The sequence below is a fragment of the Mobula birostris genome, chromosome 8 (assembly GCF_030028105.1).
Source record: "Mobula birostris isolate sMobBir1 chromosome 8, sMobBir1.hap1, whole genome shotgun sequence".
In the NCBI taxonomy this organism is placed as follows: Eukaryota; Metazoa; Chordata; class Chondrichthyes; order Myliobatiformes; family Myliobatidae; genus Mobula; species Mobula birostris.
In genome coordinates this window covers 75,325,044-75,343,370 of record NC_092377.1, presented here as the reverse complement: position 1 = coordinate 75,343,370, position 18,327 = coordinate 75,325,044, and the positions used below count along the sequence as shown (strand labels likewise).

Sequence of the window (18,327 nt, the reverse complement as noted above, 5' to 3'; positions counted from 1 at the left end):
TATGTTTGTCTGGACACTGAAGTGTTGGATTATCACACATTGCTATCAAAGGGAAAGGTCAATAGATGATTAAGAACAATTGTTGGTTTCCATTGCTCTGTGATTTTAAAGGGTGCCAAGGCCATATTTTCATCAAACTTTAAATAAGCTCATGCCTTTTTGTTTTGGCCTTCAGTTGACTCATAAACTAGGTGTCTGCAATAATTGGGAAGATTTGGACTGGACCTAAGAAACCTCATTAATGGATTATGTGGTTGTTTATTACATTGCAATTTCATTACAAATTGCAGAAATTTGCTGATGTGCTTCCATACTTTGTACAAAGAATAGCATTGGTGAAATATTTCATTGATTGTAAACAATTTTTAGATAAGCTTGACCTTGTGAAAGATGTTATAAAATGTCAGATTTGCTTTGTTGGCGGTAAGTGTTTTAAACCCTGAAGGTATCCTAACTTTAAGGAGCAAAAAGGTTTTGATGGGCTTCTTGGCAAACAATTCAAACCATGTGCAGCAGCTACAACAGCAGCCTGTTGTTCAAGCATCCGTGTTGTTTCGTAGAACTGTTATCAAGTAAAATTTAATATCAAGCTGCAAAAGAGGCATTAGTATTAATGACTAAAAGATTGGTCTTGAGGTAGGTTTTAAAGTGCATCTTTAAGGAAGAAAGTGAGATAGAGAGGTAAACATATTTTGAGAGGGCATTTCCAGAGCTTCAGGTTTTGGCAGCTGAAAGCACTCATGAGTTGTGGAGCAATTAAAATCAGGATTGCTGAAGAGACTTCATTTGGTGGCACATTGATATCTCAGAAGGTTACAGGGATGAAGAAGATTACAGGGATGGAGAAGGAAATGGCATAAGGGATTTGAAAACAAGAAAGAGGAGTTTAAAATGGGAGATCAGTCGGCTGCAAGTTATCCACACTGCCATGGGAACATGGCCATGGATGTACTTAGGCTGATGCAATGTAGATTCCACAGCTAACTCAGACAGACTGAGCTGCATTTGCTTTTTAATCGATGGGCCCTTTCCTGACTTCTTTAAAGCTGACAAAGGAAATTCTGCATTTTGCTGTAACTGTGTTTGATAATTTCTGTTAAGGTGTTTGGATATGATAGTACCTCTTATCTCCTGGGAGCTGATGCTATCTCACACAAGTTAAGGGGGTTACCTCGGACAGTGCCAATATTTGCAGAGTTCCCTAGTCTGTTGATATTTGCCAGTGCCTGTGAGAATGTGTCAATATTTGAAAGCAGTTCTGCATAGAAAATTTCCTTGAATGAAACATATGTCTAGGGTATCCTGCGGTGTAAAGCATAGGCCAGTAAAACTGGAGTTAGGAAGCAGGGAGTTGAGCCTCAGGGATTTGTATGGAGAAATATGTTTAATTTCAAAAATGAAGCTGTCTTTTGCAAAAAATAAGTTTCCACCTCAAAACCCCTTCACTGTTTTATTTTAGCTGAATAATATTATGACAAAATAATCAACACCACTTTTATGTCAGTACCGTAGCAAAAGCTTTCCCAACATTTTTCTCCTAGGAGAGTATGTAAGCATTAAATTCCCTGCTTAGCTCTGGAGAAATCAGGCTCAGATTTTAGTCGTGCATCTCCTGGTCAACAGTGATTGCAACTGCTTCTTGAATGCAACTGTGCAGATGTGCAACAAGGATAACAGGGCTTCTCTTTGTTGCCTGGAGACAAACATCAAAGGCTAAACACATTGTTCCAGCAGCAACCACTTGCATTATGATCTTCCTTGTAAAGCCTGGAAGAATTTGCACCTGCAAAATTAAGTAACAGCAATTTGTCATTTTATCATCTTGTTCAAATAATACAGTGAAGGGTTTTGGGTCAGAAATGTATTTTTTTTGTAAAATACAACATTAAACAGCTTTATCTGTGCAGATCCCTCAGGCTTACATCCCTGAATCCTGGCTTGAGTTTTATTGGTGAGTGTTGACAAAGATTTTGCACATATGCAAAAAATGAATAGGTAAGACAAGGGAAGAACAAAAAAAGTCCCCTTAGTATTTGAGTATAAAAGTCACCAGACACTTCACAGCTGAGGGAGGGCTATGCTGTTAAAGGTGCTGCATTTAGATGAGATGTTAAATCTCTGTTTTCAGGAACGATCCCATGATACTATACAAACAACTGTCGCTGTACACTACCTCCAAGCTGTCCTTCTGTTGGCCCCATTCAACTATCTTCTGGCTCACCTCTGGGAAAATCTATGATTTCCTCAATGGCCTCATCAGTCATCTCCGAGCCCAGAGAACAATTAATTTCAATCCTGAGGGATTGCCCACGAAGGATTTTGAAGACAGGCAGGTTTTAAAGTCTGTGGGTTCTCTTGTATTGCTGTTGGCATTAGCACATTAGAGAGGTAAAACTATCATCAAGACATCCTTTAATGAAGACAGTAATTCTTAACGGTAATGTCAGGTACAACAAAATTCAAGTGATATCACATGGTACACAGCACTTTAAAGTAACATTACACTTATATATAAGGCGTCACCAAATTAGATGCATCAGTTAATGATCTACATAAATAGTTGTAAATTCAACCAACTTAGTCTCTGTTTACTGGACTTTTCAATTGCATCTGGCTTGTCCGATGTATTCATTCCTAGTTCTAGTAATTGATGTGGATCACTTGTCCAGACAAACCTTTCATCAGGCTTTGCATCTTGTTTTGTATTTGTTGCTTTCAAATATAGAGGATTGCGGTTAATTGGGACACATTGGGACAGATACATTTTGGCCCAATTAGCTGAAGCTTCATGGAAATAGTTAAAAATGTATAAAAAGCATAAACTGCGTAACAAAATATCTATTTAAATGAATTACAGAACAAATTAGAACACTACCAATGGTACTGTAGTACTCTAAAACTGTGTATTAGTTCCTAATAGTTACCAACAAAGGAATTCATCCAGTGTGTGCAATGAACAAAATCAGCACAGGCACGTGGTGCAGATAATGGACTGCATTCACACAGTGTTTTTGATGATTGCATCCTCCAAATCTTCATTTTCATTGTAACATACAAGATCATTGTTGATACCTGATTCTTCATTGCTCCTGACTTGATAAAGTAGTGAAATAGTTTCAATTTTACTCCTGGCTATTTCTGGCATCTCCAAGCCTGAATGCTTGAAACTGCAGTGAGCAGAACAGTTCTGAATTGTCTTACCGCTTGTTTCTCACGAACTATCAGTGACAAAAATCATTGGTTTTTGAACACAAACACACACAACTGACACTTTTTAAAAATTGTTCACTCAAAGCGCAGTGTAGCATCTAATGGCCACACAAGTCTGCACGACTGATGCTAGTTAGCACCTGGTCGGCAACAGGCTCCTGTCCCAATTAAGTGATATAGTGTCCCAAATAAATGAAGGGAATCCTGGCAATTTTCTCAATTAGTTTATGTTAAACAGCTTCCCTGATTAACTGATGGCTTAATTAACTGGAATGCACTGTATTTGTCTATTTAACCTTCTATACATTATGTTATGTATTTTTGATTGCCATCTTTTTGGGGATGCCACAGTAGCATAGCAGTTGGCATGATGCTATTACAGTTTGGTGGGGGCTCCAGAGTTTGTAGTTCAACTCTGGCATCGCTGCAAGGAATATGTACGTTCTCCCCACGATTGCGTGGGTTTCCTCCGGGCACTCTGGTTTCCTCCCACGGTCCAAAGGCATATTGGTCATTGTAGATTGTCCTGTGATTAGATGAGTGTTAAATAGGTGGGTTGTTGTGCTGGGCAGTGCTACCCATTGGGTTGGAAGGGCCTATTCTGCACTGTATCTCTAAATAATAAGATCGCCTGACTGCAGTATTGTCTGCATAAAGTGAAAAAAAAACAAACTACTGGATGAACAGCATCAATGGGTTTGGGGAGTGGTGAAAGGAAATGACAATATTTCAAGTCAAGACATTGCTTTGGGAAGTCTCAAATGGAAACATCAACAATTCCTTTCCTCCCATACTTGTTGCTCGACTTTCTAAGTTTTTTTCCAGCAGTTTATTTTCTGCTCTACATTCCAACACTTGCAGTCACTTGTGTCTCCATTGTCTGCATGAAACTTGACATGTACAGTAGTTGCAATCATACATTGCAGTTGGTCCATTTTTGGAGACCATAGCTCAGTTGAAACAATCTCTACTTTGAGTAGCTCTCCACCTTTCACCTTGTCAAGCATTGTGATTCCTACTCTGAGTTCCTGTTGACCAGACCTCCCCCTGTCACCTTTGTAATCATTTTTTTCTGATTGCCCCACAGTATATTATCTCCAAGGCTTTCAAATCTGCTCTGTTTATTTTCAGTCCATTTTACTGTATTTTGGCTACTCTGTTTTGTGTTGTAATTGGAAAGTTCATACCTATTTTGAAATCTGCTGAAGTATTTTCAGAGCTTTTCAACTGCTTCCACACTGCAAAGCAGTTCTTTCTCAAATTTGTGCTTGATTCAGACCATTCATCAATTTTGTAAATGGGAAAACTTTTATGAACACTGAATCGTTGCCCAGAATTCAATAGTTTCATCTTGTCAGGATCACTTGTGTCAGACTTGATTGGTATTGCCTCTGCGTGCACTTATACACAGGTGTCCCCCGCTTTTCGAACGTTTGCTTTACGAAACCTCACTGTTACGAAAGACCTACATTAGTACCCTGTTTTCACTTTCAGAAGGTGTTTTCACTGTTACGAAAAAAAATTCAGCACGCGAAAAAGTCAGTGTGCGATAAAAGGCAGCGCGCCCCGAGCAGCCGCTCTCCCCCGGATTCGGAACTGCTTTGCTTTAACACGTGCCTGTGAGCAGCCATTTGCAAGATGAGTTATATGTTATCGGAAAAGCCTGAAAGAGCTCATAAGGGTGTGACAGTTACGGTAAAACTAGACATAATTAAGCGTTTTGATCGTGGTGAACGAAGTAAGGACAACGTGAGTTTGGCTTGTGGAAGCTGACGAACATGATGTTGAAGAGATTTTGTCATCCCATCACCAAGAACTGACAGATGAAGAGCTGATGCAATTGGAAGAAAAAAGGATAACAATGGAAGCCGAATGAGTAATGATAAAGTACGACTTTAATTTTGAAAGGGTATGTCAGTTTAGGGGATATTTGCAGGATGGTTTGAGTCTTTATTAAAGAACTGTGTGATAGAAAAATGCGCGAGGCTCAGCAGTCAAGTAAGCCTTCCACATCAGCCACAGCAGACGACGAACCTCGACCTTCGACATCGAGGCGGGCAGAGATAGAAGATGATGAGTTGCCTGCTCTAATGGAAACAGGCGAGGAGATGACACCCCAGTGTCCCACCACCCCAACCCCCAGGTCACGGACAGATACCGATTCGCGGAGAATGCAAAGGTAGCCAGGAGGCACACAGCACATCTTTAAGAAAAAAGCCGAAATAAACATGCTAATTAATTAGGTGCAGCTGACATGTAATTGTTGGCCCAGATCAGAGACGACGCAATTGGAAAATGGCACTGATCTGGGCCAACAATTACGGGCGGCACCTAATTAATTAGCATGTTTGTTTCGGCTTTTTTCTTAAAGATGTGCTGTGTACCTCCCGGCTACCGCTGGACCCCTGCGATCTTTGCGGCAATGTATTGCTCTGTGGCCCGGAGGGTGGGGGGCCACTGCACCACCCAAACTCCGACAAGTCTAACACACCATCATCAGTGTGCTCGGCGCTGTCTTCCCGATTCCCGTAAGTGATGTGATACTGCTACACTGTACATACATTATTTCCACTTTATATTGGCTGTGTATTTTTACGTGTTATTTGGTAGATTTGGCAGCCTCATAGCTTAAAGGTTACTGGAGAGAGTGTTCTTGACAACAGCGCTTGCGTGAGGTTTTCTGCCGACGGCGCTTGCGTGAGATTTTCGCTTCGGCGAACAGTTCAGTAATGATTGTGGAAAAGTATTTCTACTTTATATAGGCTGTGTATTTATCATATCATTCCTGCTTTTACTATATGTTACTGTTATTTTAGGTTTTATATGTTATTTGGCATGATTTGGTAGGTTATTTTTGGGCCTGCGAACGCTCACAAAATTTTCCCATATAAATAAATGGTAATTGCTTCTTCGCTTTACGACATTTTGGTTTACGAACCGTTTCATAGGAATGCTCTACCTTCGGATGGCGGGGGAAACCTGTAATTGGTATATTCTGCTCTGATATTTCACTACCATCCAATTGGGATACCTGTTTAATATTGACCATTAGAGAAATAAACATATGACCAGCCCTGGCTGTCAGACATCTGAACAATCAGCACCGTAAATCCATAACCCTTGAAGGCAAGGCCCATATTCTTTCTCTATCTCTAGGACTATATGCTTCATTAATATTTTCCATTTCCATTGTAAACACATTTCTGCAGATCCCACATTCCCTTGGCCACCAGGCTTCATTGTAGCGCTTGGCTGCTGTAACACAACTTTCCCTTGAATTACGTGTGTGGCCTCCATCGGTCGTGGTTGACCATTGGTACTGCACCTCTGGTAGTCACTGGGAGTGGCCTCTCCAGGGTGCAAGCCAGGGCAGAGTTGATATGGAGATCCGTCTGTTGCCCATGCAGTGAGACTCCCCCCTCTCCATGCTGATGACAGGTCCAAAGGAACGACAAAACAGTTTTAGTGCCAGCAGCATCGCAGGAGTTGCCGTGCTGGTGCTGGGAACCACAGTCAGCCGCCTTTGGGACTCTGACTCCGGATTTTTCCTTGGGGTTTTCTCCCAAAGCCCTTCCCGTGAGCAGGTATAGCAGCAAGGCAGCAGAGGTTTGAAATTGGAGTTTCCCCTCTCCTAGATGAGCTACCATCCATGTTTAACGAGCCCCATCTGCCCAGGGCAACTGGGTTTAAGGTGCCAGTGGCCCGCCTTTACCCCTTCTCCTGTCAGTGAGAACAGTTCCACTGGACATAAGAACTATGCCACACGTGAAGGCCAGGAGTTGGACTTGGTTGTCAGAGGCTGTTTGAGACGCATGCCATGAAGGGCATTTGTTTAACAGTAGGAGCTCGTCCCCACTTACCACCCATCGGCTATGACTACCTTTGGAGCACCTTGAATTAAAAACATGAGAAAGCCTGCAGATGCTAGAAATCCAAAGCAACACACACAAAATGCTGGAGGAACACAGCAGATCAGGCAACCTCCATTGAAGTGAACAAACAGTCAACGTCTGGGGCTAAGACTCTTCTTCATGATAGGGAAGGAAGGAAGAAGAGACCACAATATGAAGGTGTGGCGGGGGAAGGAGAATAGCTAGAAGGTGATGGGTGAAGCCAGGTGGGTAGGAAAAGTAAAGGGTTGGAGAAGAAGGAATCTGATAGGAAAGGAGAGTGGATGATAGCAGAGACAGAAGAAAGGGGTCCCAGGGGGAGGTGATAGGCAGGTGGGAAGAGGCAAGAGGCCAGAGTGGGGAATAGAAAAAGAAGGGGGTCAGGGAGGGACACTTTTTTTTAACTAGAAGGAGAAATCAATATTCATGCCATCAGGTTGAAGGCTACCCAGACAGAACATAAAGGTGTTGCTCTTGGAATGATGGTTTGGGGCCCTGAATGGAGGTGAGGGAGAAGGTGAATGGGTAGGTGTAGCACTTTGGCTAGGAGGGAGATTATTGGGGGGGATGAATGGACAAGAAATTAATCAATATGCACAGGTCAGACTCCTTTTGTCACCTCCTAATAAAGTCAGTCTTCAACTGTTTAGCTGTTTTTTTTAACCCAAGCTCCATTTGTTTATTGGATGACTGTCTTGAAATTCCATCTGCAATGGTATCATTGCATCACTATATGTCTTAATGACCTCAGTTACCTCTGCGAAAAAACTGCCAAGATTCACTGCATTTTCATTATGGGTTGCATCTTAGATCAAACTACCATTTTCCGTGTTTATCCCTTTGGAGCTATAGACTGTAAGATGGGTCTGCTAGCCAGGGTTCCCAAATTCAACAGACCAGGGGTCTGCTTGGGCTGGAAGGTGCAACCCACAGTTGGAGTTGCTCTTGGATCTCCTCTCTGCCCAATGTTATGATTCTTTCAACAAGGCTGACCCTCAGTCCAGGTGACTCAGTTCAGTTCATTTCACTGAGTCTGGACAGTATTCACAACTTACAACTTTGGTAGGTAACTGGACACATTAACCTCTTATGGTTACCCGGCAGTTTACTTCCTTCATAATGCACGTGGTCCCTCTGCGATCTAAATTTGCTCAACATTGTTCTGCTGCACTCGAACAAAATATGTTTGAAATAGTAAAAAGACATGGTGTAATTTGTGTTCTCTAAGAACAATGTAGCTTAAGTTCTCATCACTGTCCTCTGGTGAAAATAGATGTATTTATGCACACCTCAGTATCACCTTACTGTGTTTTGGACTATGACTTGTTGCGTTCTGTTCATTTGGACTGTGTAAGTATTTAGTACGCTTGCGCTCTCTCCCTGTTAAGCACACTTGGGCAGGAATTGTGGGATGTAAAGGTGATGGCCCTCAGGTATTGAACAGAGACGTCGGAAGTAAAATTCTTTAAACAAAAGAAAAATGTGTCCTTGTTGTTTGGGCATTAACAGTGGTAGCACAGGATGGCTTCCAGTTGTAGGATCCTGCCACCATTTGATGAGAGCAAACCTTACAAAAGCTGGAAAAATGGAATATGGACTCATAGTACCGAACTGGAGAAGACAAAGCAGGCCTTGGCTGTTGCATTGTCATTTTTGGGAAGGGCTAGAGAGACCGTGATGAGAATTTCGGTGGAAGGCTTAAACAAAGATGACGGTATGGATATGCTAATAAATACATGTGACTCTGGTTTTATGAAGGAAGAAGAGGATCAGATTTATGAGGAATATTCAGACTCCGACAAAATTTATAGATACAATTCTAAAAATCATAGTCATAGTCATACTTTATTGATCCCGGGGGAAATTGGTTTTCGTTACCGTTGCACCATAAATAATTAAATAGTAATAAAACCATAAATAATTAAATAGTAATATGTAAATTATGCCAGGAAATAAGTCCAGGACCAGCCTATTGGCTCAGGGTGTCTAACCCTCCAAGGGAGGAGTTGTAAAGTTTGATGGCCACAGGCAGGGATGACTTCCTATGATGCTCTGTGTTGCATCTCGGTGGAATGAGTCTCTGGCTGAATGTACTCCTGTGCCCAACCAGTACATTATGTAGTGGATGGGAGACATTATCCAAGATGGCATGCAACTTGGACAGCATCCTCTTTTCAGACACCACCGTCAGAGAGTCCAGTCCACAACATCACTGGCCTTACGAATGAGTTTGTTGATTCTGTTGGTGTTTGCTACCCTCAGCCTGCTGCCCCAGCAATCAACAGCAAACATGATATAATAAGGCTGATTATTGATTTTGAACAAAAGTACAAAAATGGAATTTCCTGACGCTATGTTAGCTTTTAAATTGTTGGATACTGCATGTCTAGACATAAAGGACAGATAGCTAGTGTTAACTGCATGCACTGAACTTACATTTGCACCTCTGAAATCAGCACTGAAGAGGATATTTGGAGAAAAGGGCACTAAGGCAACCACGAGGAAATCTGCAGATGCTGGAATTTCAAGCAATACAGCAACTTTTATGTGTGTCACTAGGCAACAGTTGGAATTAGTTTGAGTCAGAAAATGGCATACTTCACTGAACAGAAACAAGAGTATAGCAAGCGTAGATCCCAGAGGGACCAGACAAGGATTCCACTACCTGACACAAATTCAATAAACAAGTACTGTTGGAGGTCGAAATGTGTGGTATATCAAAGTATTTACTCCTGGGCAAGAAACTGTCTGCACAGAACTGAAGCTAACTGAAGAAAATAACAAATCTGAAGATGTAGAAGAGTGCCATATCACCTTGTTTGCAAAGGAATCACTTACTAATGCAGAGATCGAATCTTTAGGATCTGCTGTTATTGATACAGCATATACACACACAGTGTGTGGAGAAAAATAGCTTGAAAGCTATGCAAGTGAACTAAGCCAGAATGAAGTGCAGAAACTGGTGAACACAGATACACCAAGTAACAAAGCTTTCAAAATTGCAGATGGAAAGATTGTACATTCTACCAAAAGAGTGAAAATTTCCACAAAAATAGAGCAAACAAAATGTTAGATTGAAATGGAGGTGGTACCAGCGAACATTTCATTGCTCTTGAGTAAATCTTCCCCCCAAAAAAAGCAGGATATGGAGAATGACCAAGCAATGATGTTTCAACTACCAGTGTCTCTTGAGCTCACCAGTTCAGGACATTACTGTGTGCACATTCTAGATAAAAGCATTACTGAGAGCCAATGTGAGAATGAGGTATCAACTGTCACACAAAGCATGACCAAAGATGAGAAATACAAAGTGTTGCTCAAACTTCACAAGCATTTGGACATGCTTCAATTGACAGACTTCAGAAACTGTTCAGGAGTTCAGGAAACAAAGATGTGGGTTTTTTCTCCCATTCTAAAGCAGGTAATTGACAGTTGTGAGATGTGCCTAAAATTTGGAAAGCCCAAGCAAGCTTGTGGTTAGTCTGTCACTAGCATCTGAATACAATGAAACATTAGCCATAGACCTACATGGACTGGAGCAAGGAGTGTGGTATCTCTATGTCAGTGATCAGTGGAGAGTTCACACGTTTCAGTGCTGGTAGCATTGTACATACAAAGAGACCCTGAGAGAGAGTAAAACCTTCATCCATTCCTGGATAGGTGTGCACAGCCCATCTTGGAAAATATTCAGTGATAATGGTCCTGAATTTAATAATGATGAATTTAGAGAACTTTAACATTGAAACAAAGACAACAGCAGCATACAAGTCCTTGCAGTAGTGGACTTCTGGAGCAACACAATCAAATGCTTACTGAAATAATGCTGAAGGTAAAGAAAAGCAATGGCTGTGATTGGAACACAGCCCTGGACTGGGCTCTTATGGCGAAGAATACCATGCATAATGTACGTGGCCACAGTCCATATCAAGTGGTGTTTGGCCACAATCCAAACCCTCTCTCTGTACTCATGAGGAAGTCTGCAGATGCTGGAATTTCAAGCAACACACAAAAATTGCTGGTGAACGCAGCAGGCCAGGCAGCATCTACAGGAAGAGGTACAGTCAACGTTTCGGGCCGAGACCCTTCGTCAGGACTAACTGAAAGAAGACATAGTAAGAGATTTGAAAGTGGGAGGAGAAAGGGGAGATCCAAAATGATAGGAGAAGACAGGAGGGGGAGGGATGGAGCCAAGAGCTGGAAAGTTGATTGGCAAAAGGGGTATGAGAGGATCATGGGATGGGAGGCCCAGGGAGAAAGAAAGGGGGAGGGGGGAAGCCCAGAGGATGGGCAAGGGGTATAGTGAAAGGGACAGAGGGAGAAAAAGGAGAGGGAAAAAAATTAATAATAAATAAATAAATAATGGATGGAGTACGAAGGGGAGTTCGGGCATTAGTGGAAGTTAGAGAAGCCTCTGGGTCCAACATATAATTCTCCGTAACTAACGCCACCTCCAACGGGATCCCACCACTAAGCACGTCATTCCCTCCTCCCCTCTCTCTGCTTTCCGCATAAATCGCTCCCTACGCGACTCCCTTGTCTATTCGTCCCCCCCATCCCTTCCCACCGATTTCCCTCCCAGCACTTATCCTTGTAAGCGGAACAAGTGCTACACTTGCCCTTACACTTCCTCCCTCACCACCATTCAGAGCCCTAGACAGTCTTTCCAGGAGAGGCGACACTTCACCTGTGAGTAGGCTGGGGTGATACACTGCGTCCAGTGCTCCTGGTGCGGCCTTCTATATATTGGCGAGACCCGACGCAGGCTGGGAGACCGCTTCCCTGAACACCTACGCTCTGTCCGCCAGAGAAAGCAGGATCTCCCAGTGGCCACACATTTTAATTCCATATCCCATTCCCATTCTGACATGTCTATCCACAGCCTCCTCTACTGTCAAGATGAAGCCACACTCAGGTTGGAGGAGCAACACCTTATATTCCGTCTGGGTAGCCTCCAACCTGATGGCATGAACATTGACTTCTCTAACTTCCGTTAATGCCCCACCTCCCCTTCGTACCCCATCCGTTATTTATTTATTTATTTTTATTATTAATTTTTTTATCTCTCTCTCTCCTTTTTCTCCCTCTGTCCCTCTCACTGTACTCCTTGCCCATCCTCTGGGCTTCGCCCCTCCCCTTTCTTTCTCCCTATGCTTTCCATCCCATGATCCTCTCATATCCCTTTTGCCAATCAACGTTCCAGCTCTTAGCTCCATCCCTCCCCCTCCTGTCTTCTTCTATCATTTCAGATCTCCTCCTCCCCTCCCACTTTCAAATTTCCTACTATTTCTTCTTTCAGTTAGTCCTGACGAAGGGTCTCGGCCTGAAATGTCGACTGTACCTCTTCCTAGAGATGCTGTCTGGCCTGCTGCGTTCACCAGCAATTTTTATGTGTGTTCCTCCCTCTGTACTGACAAACCACCTGCTCTGGAGGGCACTACAAGGAGTGAACGGTTTGGGAAACATATTTCAGCACTGCTTGCATCAAGGAAGCAGTCACTGAAGCAGAGTGTTCAGAGAGAATTCGAAGAGTACTGAGGGCATAGGTCCATCCTACAAATGACAAAAATGACACCGGGGACAAAATGTATTACAAAAGAACAGACTGTACAGAATGCAAAGGCCCTGGAGTTGTCATTGGTTAGGATGGAGTTGTGGTATTTGTGAGACATGGAGGTACATAAGTGAGAGTATATCTATCCAGACTATGTAAAGTACAAACTGGAGACCATCAAAACTCCATGAAGAATGACACAAAAAATGAAAAGCACTTACCTGGCACAGGGTCACATAGAACAGACAGGAATGAGGACTGTGCAGCTAAGGACCCAACAGAGTCTCACAATGGTGGCACAGACAGTGCAGAAGAGAGTGCAGTTGGGGACTCAATAGACTTGTCTGAACAGAAATTATCTCAAGTGCAAAGACAACATGGAACTTTCAGTCTTAAAACAGGACAGACTGAGATTTGCAGACCAAAACACTGGTATCTCATACAAGGTTGAAGTCTTAGGTAGAGCAGGTAAAGCCACTGGGAGAAACAAAAGTTGGTACAACTTGAATTACCTTGAACCAGTCAGAATTGCTGGCACTGCAGGGTCAGTTGACATGCCACATGTAGACAGACTTCATATTGAATCAAGTATAGATCTGGCTGGACCATCTGAGAAATATCAAGATGAAGATGTGCTAGTAACTCAAGAGGTGTCGTTTGAATCTGCAAAACAGGATGAGATCGGAAGTTGGAGAAATAATGGAGTGTTTGAGGAAGCTAGAGACACTGGCCAAAAGACATTGTCTACAAGAAATCATGTGCCACAGAACAGGATGCTCTTGTGCTGTTAACGGCACTTGGTGAAGGCATTTGGTACCTTAAGAATTGTATAAACATCAAGGTTAGAACTTATTTTCAAATCCTAATGGGCATTTGAATTATCTTTAAATTTTTTTCACATTTATATTTTAATATATACATAAAAAGGATGGGAGATTGTTGAGTTCTGTTCATTTGGACTATGTAAGTATTTAGTATGTGTGCACACTCTCCTGTTATGCGCGTGCGGGCGGGGGGAAAAGAAGAGGGAATTGTGGGATGTAAAGGTGGCAGCCCTCAGGTATTGAATGGAAATGTTGAACGTAAAGTTGTTTAAACAAAAGAAAAACGTGTCTTTGTTGTTTGGGCGTAACAGTACCTTCCTGCACAGTTTTGGAGTGAAATCATTCTATACCCTGACCCTTTCTATCAAAGCAATAAGGGGGCATCCATTTTACTGTATTTTACTTAAGTAATAGCAGGATCTGTAGACATCGTGGCTATTGCAATTGCATGACCAACATAAGAAGAGCACACCCCTATTTCAGGGTCTATGGACCTGTACTCTGCTTGCACCTGAAAACTGCATCTTGAATGAATCTGCCTCATGTTTTTAAGTGATGTGCCCAGGGGAAAAGACTCTTGAAATTAACATCTCTTTGCTAATGTACATATTCACTAATTATTTCCTCTAGCACCGGTTGTAGAGTTCAGACTTGTTGAGAATCTCTGCCATTATAATAAAATGTGACGATAAAGTTTTTGCAATGTTCTTATTTGTAGTATGTGTGCTGGTAGGCTCATCAATGTCATGTGTGTTTTTGGCCCACCATCAGCCAAAATGCTGCCTTTCTCTTCTGTACTTCCATGTTTATTTGTTCTGTGTACTCCCTTATGATCTCGGCAATATTATTTGCCCTCAGGAACATTTCCACTTATTACAAAAACAGGTTAAATGGCTGAGTTTGCTCCAGTTGGTCAACACAACCAACATATTGGTTGCCTGCTATCATCTTGCTTTACTCAGAGAATATCATTCTCAATTTTCTTTGCACTAAATGATTGTTCTGTTATTATCTCCAAGAACAATATCTCAAACTCATCAGTAGTGGATTCCTTTCTGTCATGTCCATAAGCGAGTAACAACTATCCATATCATCCTTTCCAGAAGGGAGTAACTTTCAACTAAACGACAATATCAGGTCTAACAAAACATCAGAGTGGTACCACTTGATAAACTCATTTCTAAAGTTACATTTATATACTACACAAGAGGCCCCCTATATCATGAGCAATATTTGTCCATTAAGACCATTTGAGTTGACTATCTTGTCATTTTTACAGTATTCTTTGTTGGATGTTGTGCACAGTTTGGCTCCTGCATTTCCTAACAAGTTCAAAACTGCTCAGTGACCATAAAGTGCTTTGCAGTGCTCTCAGTTTCTTCAAGTGTTATATGAATGGATGACTGTTTGTAAAAGGCAACCTTTCTTATTCAGCTACAGTTTGACTATTACTGATTTGAAAGGAAATGTTATATTTAGGTCATACATTTCATGGTCTTTATACACAAGTATTTTGCAGTGAATTATTTCAGGAATGCAGTCGCCATTTGTGACAAATACAGTGACCTATCCTTATAAGCAAGGTCCCATAGATAGCAATAAATTGTTCACATAAAGCACCAGTCTAGCTAATTACCACCTGATCATTCTATCCTCAATTATCAAAAAGGTGACAAGACGTTGGTGACAGTGCTTTCAACCCGCATTTTAATTACCAATAACCTGTTTATTAATGGTCTTTTGGGATTCAGTACACCTCCTTGGACCAAAGCATTAATAACATTCTTGAGTTCAAGAGGTCAGATGAGATGAGATTGCACTTGACAACAAGGCAAGATTTGACCCAGTGTGGAATAATGGAGTTAATAACAAAATCAGATTCTCTACTGTATGGTGTCATATGTTGCACAAAGGAAGATTTTTATAGTCATTGGAGCTCACTTGTTGTGGTAACAAGACATAACTCTAGGCCCAGCACTCTTGGCTCCATCATCATAATGTGAGAAGTGGCGTTTTCATAGATAATTCCTCAGTAATTAGTTTTAGTTGCAACTGCCTGGAAAATGAAGCCCCATCTGCTTGTGTAACCAAAATCTGTGCGACATTCAGGCATGATTTGGTAAGTGACATTTATGCTATAGAAACACTAGAAAAGAGTAAATTCTAACAAGAGAGAGTCTGACCACCAACTGTGGACATTAAGTGCTATTCCCATCGACAGGTCATTTACCACCACAACTGGTGCCATAGCCAGATGCCTAATTGAATCAATTAAGCACTATGGCTGCAACAGTAGGTTAGAGAAAAGGTAATACATAGAAAATTTCTGGCTTCCCCCTCCCCCACCACCTTATTCTGGCTTCTTCCCCCTTCATTTCCAGTGCTGATGAAGGTCCTGACAGCCCAAAATGTTAACAATTTATTCCTTTCCATAAATGCTGCCTGACCTGCTGAGTTTCTCCAGGCAGGTGAAATGTTGCCTCACCTCCTCACTCACCTCTATTGAGGGCCTCAAACAGTCCTCCAGGTGAGGCAGCACTGTACCTGTGACATCTGATGTAGATTGGGAACTGCTATATTGAGCAACTTAATTCCATCCACAAAAAGCAGGATTTCCTGGTGGCCTGCCATTTCAATAGGTTCAATAGGTACATTTAATAGAAACATAGAAAACTGACAGTACAACACAGGACCTTCAGCCCACAATGCTGTGCCGAACATGTACTTACTTTAGAAATTACCTAGAGTTACCCATAGCCCTCTATTTTTCTAAGCTCCATATACCTGTCTGCATCCACCACCATCGCCAACAGCCCATTCCACGCACTCACCACTCACTATGTAAAAAAAAAAGCCTTCCCCGATGACATCTCCTCTGTCCCTGCTTCCAAGCACCTTAAAACCGAGCCCTCTCGTGTTAGCCATTTCAGCCCTGGGAATAAGCCTCTGACTATCCACACGATCAATGCCTCTCATCATCTTGTACACTTCTATCAGGTCACCTCTCATCCTCCACTGCTCTCAGGAGAAAAGGCCAAGTTCACTCAACCTATTCTCATAAGGCATGCTCCCCAATCCAGGCAGCATCCTTGTAAATCTCCTATGGACCCTTTCTATAGTTCCTACATCCTTCCTGTAGTGAGGTGACCAGAACTGAGCACAGTACTCCAAGTAGGGTTTGACCAGGGTCCTATATAGCTACAACATTACCTCTCAGCTCCAAGACTCAATGGTTGATGAATGCCAATGCACCGTATGCTTTCTTAACCACAGAGTCAACCTGCGCAGCAGCTTTGAGCTTCCTATGGACTCGGATCCCCAAGATCCCTCTGATCCTCCACACTGCCAAGAGTCTGACCATTAATACTATATTCACCCAGTAGAGTTATTGACCCCTTCCTGTTTCTAACTTCCACCCACCGAGACTCAGTAGACAATCCCTCTATGACTTCCTCCTTTTCTGCAGCCCTGACACTATCTCTGATCAGCAGTGCCGTGTCCCCACCACTTTCGCCTCTCTCCCTAACTTTTCTGAAACATCTAAAGCCTCGCACTCTAAGTAACCATTCCTGCCCCTGAGCCATCCAAGTCTCTGTAATGGCCACAATATCATAGCTCCAAGTACTGATCCACGCTCTCGGCTCATCTGCTTTGTTCATGGTGCTCCTTGCATTAAAGTAGACACATCTCAAACCATCGGTCGGAGCGCATCCCTTATCTATCACCTGCCTATCCTCCCTCTCGCACTGTCTACAAACTTTCTCTATTTGTGATCCAACCGCCCCTTCCTCCGCCTCTTCAATTCGGTTCCCAGCCCCTAGCAGTTCTAGTTTAAACTCTCCCCAATAGTCCTTGCAAACCTCCCTGCCAGGATATTGGACCCTGGGATTCAAGTGCAACCCGTCCTTTTTGGACAGGTCACGCCTGCCCCAAAAGAGGTCCCAGTGATCCAGAAATCTGAATCCCTGCCCCCTGCTCCAATCCCTCAGCCATGCATTTACCCTCCACCTCTCTCTACTCCTACACTTACTGTCGCGTGTCACAGGCAGTAATCCCGAGATTACTACCTTTGACGTCCTGCTTCTCAACTTCCTTCTTAACTCCCTGTAGTCTGTTTTCAGGATCTCCTGCCTTTTTCTACCTGTGTCGTTGGTACCAATATGTACCACAACCTCTGGCTGTCCACCTTCCCATTTCAGGATATCATGGACACGATCAGAAACATCCCGGACCCTAGTACCTGGGAGGCAAACTACCATCCGTGTTTCTTTCCTGAGTCTACAGAATTGCCTGTCTGACCCCCTGACTATAGAGTCCTCTTTTAATGCTGCCTTCTTCCTTTCCCTACCCTTCTGAGCCATAGGGCAGACTCTGTGCCAGAGGTGTGGCCACTGTTTCTTCCCCCGGGTAGGCCATCCCCCCCAACAGTATTCAAAAAGGAATACTTATTGTTAAGAGGGACAGCCACAGGGGTATCTGTCTAGCATCTGACTCTTGCCCTAAGAGTCTTATGTCAGAGAAATGCATACAATATACATCCTGAAATTCTTTTTTCTTTGCAAACATCTGTGAAAACAGAAGTGTCCCAAAGAATGAATGACAGTTAAACGTTAGAATCCCAAAGTACCCCCCAGCTCCCCGTCCCATGCAGATGCAGCAACAATGCAACGACTCCCCCCGCCATCCCCACCAGCGAAAAAAGCATTAGTGTGCTCCACCGAGCACTCAAGCGTGCAGCAAACATTAATAAAGACACACTTGCACTACCCCTAAGATTACTCGTTCACCCAGTAATTCGACATGCCACTGGCTTGCTCTCTCCCTAATCAGGGAAAAAGAGGTGTCCATGCTT

The 18,327-nt window shown here is 42.7% G+C and overlaps 1 protein-coding gene across 1 annotated transcript in view; it reads left to right on the top strand.

Annotated features, from left to right (window-relative positions):
* macrod2 (mono-ADP ribosylhydrolase 2) overlaps nucleotides 1-18,327 on the top strand; it is a 1,223,981-nt gene that overhangs the window by 208,291 nt on the left and 997,363 nt on the right. The window lies entirely within an intron of this gene.